At 39.6% G+C, this 3998-nt stretch overlaps 1 pseudogene; it reads right to left on the minus strand.

Annotated features, from left to right (window-relative positions):
• On the minus strand, positions 1-3165 carry LOC147384311 (pentatricopeptide repeat-containing protein At1g20230 pseudogene; annotated as a pseudogene).
• Between the last annotated feature and the right edge of the window lie 833 nt (positions 3166-3998).

The raw sequence follows: 3998 nt of genomic DNA on the forward strand, positions 1-3998 counted from the left end.
GTTAGTGATGATGGATTTTTCCTACCCAAATATATTTTGCTTACCAATAATCACCACAAGAGCACACTCCATCAACAAAATGGTGAAACCGGTAACAATCCCTCATTATGATCTCTCTATCCGCTACTTTGGATATGAACTTAGTCGCCGAGTGGCAATCCCCACATACCCTCAAGTTCTTAATGATCCTCAAAGGGGCTCCACTTGGCGTGCTGATCAAGCCGAAAGCTAAGGCCAGCTTCTCACTATGTCCACAGAGGTTGAACTCCTTCTCATCTTCCTCTACATCCTGCAACACAAAGTTTGTGTCCGGAACATATCCAATTCTCTTAATCCTTTTAAAACAAGCTTTCCATCTTTGCAGATATCTCATCCATCAATGGGTGTGAAGTGTCCCCAACGATGAAGCTATGGACTCTCACGTTTCACTTCTAATCCAACTACAGCCCGGAGGCTTTGTCACCCCTCTTTCCTTCATCAAACGTCTTGTTCTTGCGCATCTTCCCATCTTCCGACTGCTGAGTAGATGTTCGCTAAGAGTATATAGTTTCCAGAATTCTGAGGCTCAAGTTCAAAAAGAACCCGGCGGCATACTCTGCAAGCTCGGGGTTACAATGGATCCTACAAGCACCCAATAATGAACCCATATAGCTGCATTGGGTTCAAATGGCATCTCTTCGAGAAATTTCATGGCTTCATCAAACTGACCGGCGCGTGAAAGTAAATCTACCATACAAGAATATTGCCTCCACGGCAGGATCCATAGAACATTCTGATTTCATCAACTTGAAGTACTCCCAACCTTCATCAATCAATCCCGAGTGACTACATGCAGACAAAAGATTCGTGTGAAGGTGATGATATGGTTTGGTTTTAGTCCCGTGTACCACAAACAGCGGAAGAGATTCACGGCATCCATCCCAAAACCATGCATCCCATACCCTGCAATCATTGTGTTCCAGGAAACTATGTCTTTTTCAGGAATCAAATCAAATACTCTTCGTGCTTTTTTGATAGACCCACACCGTCCGTACATGTCAATAAGGGCATTACATATGAAGCTACATGTATCAAGCCCACGCCTGATAATAAACTGGTGAATCTCTTTACCTGGTCGCAATGCAGCTGATCTTGCACAAGCAGGGAGGACTGAAACCATCGTGACCATGTTGGGTTTCACATTATTTATGTTCATTCTCTCAACAAGTTCAGGGCACCAACACCAAGTCCACTCTGGGCACACGCAGAAAAATAATAGAATTCCAAATAACAACATCTCTTGTGGAAAGCTCATTGAACACAAAGCATGCTAGTTCCAAGCCATCACATCCTGAATACATTGATATAAGAGCGCTTCCTACACCTGTAGACAACTCAATTTGGTTCTTGTAACGAAACCGTGAATTTGCTTCCCTAATTTTAGATCCTTCACCAAAGCACAAGCCGCAAGTGCACCGGATATTGTAATTGTATTAGGCTTTATACTAGTTTCACGCATTCTATAAAAGAATTCAAGAGCCGTCTTCCCCTCTCCGCTCTGGTATAACCCGTGATCAGTCCGTTCCATGTAACAATGTCGGGGTTGACTCCCAATGACTTCATCTCATTGAGAAGTTCAACTGCTTCATCACGATGACCCGTCAATGCATAACCGGCAAGCATGGCATTCCATGATACCAAATCCTTTTGCTTGATTAAATCGAAATTTTGGCGTGCAACGTCCACTGTTCGACATTTGGAATAAAAGTCTACTAATGAGTTGCCAACAATCACATCTGAATGTAATCCTTCTCTTTTTATACAATACCCATGGATCTCCTTGCCATGTTGTAGCAAAGTCAAGTTTGTACAAGCCGAAAGGATACTTGAAATGGTAACAGAGTTTGGTTTCACTCCTTCAATTACCATCTGTTTGAAAACCTGCAATGCACGATATGAACAACCACTTTGCTCATTCCCTGTTATTAATGCAGTCCAAGACACCACATTCGGCTTAAATTCTTCTGAATGACGCATCTCGAAGAAAAAATTGGAAGCCTCATTGACCTGCCCATTTTGGGCATACCCCGCAATGATTGAATTCCATGTCACACGATCAGGTCTTACACCAGCGAGCTTCATGTCCTCAAAATACTTTAAAGCCTTCTTGAAATCCCCCTTTGACGCGTAACCTGAAACCATCATGTTCCAAGTCACAACATCCTTAAATTCCATCTCCTCGAACAACCGCCTTGCTGAGTCCATCTTCCCACACTTTATAAACATATCGAGAAGTGATTTTTTCACGAAAGGATTCCCAACAAATCCAATACTCAACATGTAATCATAAACATCCTTCCCTACCCGATAATTCTTCAACTCGGAACATGCTTTGAAAACCTTTGGAAAGATAAAGTGATCGGGCCGAACTCCCTCATCAACCATTAAATAGAATAACCTAATCGTCTCTTCATAATCACCTAACCCATAGTATAATCCTATAATTGAAGTCCAGCTGAAAACATTTCTTTCCGACATTTTATCAAATAATAGATGAGCATCATTAATACGGCCAAACTTACAGTAGAACTCAAGAAGTTGACTGCTAAGAAATGCACACAATGCAACTCCAGAAACAATCAAATGGGCGTGAACTTGAAAGCCCAATTCTAAATTATCAAACTTTCGACAGCTTTGGAAGATTAAAGCGTAAGTTTCGGAACATTCATCGGGGTTTGTTAAGTCCATGGATTGAAGCAAAATAGCAGCATTAGCCAACACCCCATTATTTCTAGGAACTAAACTAAGTTCTGAGAAATACCCATTGTTGGTTTCATGAGTTATTGCCATTCTTGGAATATTTTTGGAGTCTGTAAGAGTAGAAGCTAACATTCGCCATTTTTGGCTTGGAGAAAGAAATAAAGAAGCGGTGTTGGGGAAGCTTACCTTGATGGGAGTGTCTAGATTGGTATGGAGAGTAAATGGGGTTGCAGAGATTGCCATTTTTTTATTGTTTGAGAATTCAGAATCTCCTGTGAAATGAAAAAAAAAAAAAATTCACCAATTAGGAGGGTTTCTAGGCGTAGATATCCAACAATGGTGTTTGGAAGTTGGAAAAGAAGAAGATATTTGACTTCATTTATTTTGTTGTTCTATATTTGCTCTAATTGTGGTAACTGGTAAGTAGACAGCCCCTATCCGACCAAAATGCTAACCTTGTGCCACGTGTTCCTGAAATACTGGATACCTATGATAAGAGAGCTGCTGTTATTGGCACCCAACTCTTTACTTACTCCACCCCAATTAAAGATAAAGAAAATAAGTAAATGATTTAGAACAAGTAAAAAAGTTGGGGCACTGATAGAAACTCTCTCATTTTTCCCTAGATTTTTTGGGTTTAAACGAGTGTTGTAATGTTTTGTAATGTTGAGATGATAATTTAAGCCAAACTTATGTAATTTTTGAGTGGAGTGGTTTAATTTTCAATTGAAGTGTGATAAATAATTTAAGAAATTGGGGCGTAATAAGTAAAATTTGGGACGCCAATAGCAACTCTCTATAATAATTATAAACATGAAATTTTTGAGTCCAAAGATCTTAACTACTTGAATTTGGAGTCGCTGCCATTGTTTTTTAAGAAAAGGGTGTGAATGAGTACTTGGAAAATAGTTTCGAAAAATCATTTTTTGTTGGTGACTCTTGTACGGATAAGGGATATTGATTTACCTAAAATCTAGGTAAATGGGTCCATGTTAGGGAATATGGAAGGTTTTACACACCATATTCCTTCCACCATTGGTGGTAACCTTTGGTTTGGTCGTTTTTCGAAAAATAAAAATAAAAGTTAGAAAAAATCGATTTGTGCCCTCGGGTGAGAGGGACTTCGATTTTAGCTTAAACCAAAAAAGCTTTCCTTATTAAGGAAATGACCCTATCATGTTCCATGTGTTTGGACATTTTTGAAAAATTTTAAACTCTTTGGTCAAGGGTCCATTTTCATAAGAAAAATGGTCAAAGGC

This window comes from Akebia trifoliata, chromosome 15, assembly GCF_017979445.1.
Source record: "Akebia trifoliata isolate Shusen 1 chromosome 15, ASM1797944v1, whole genome shotgun sequence".
NCBI classification, from domain to species: Eukaryota; Viridiplantae; Streptophyta; class Magnoliopsida; order Ranunculales; family Lardizabalaceae; genus Akebia; species Akebia trifoliata.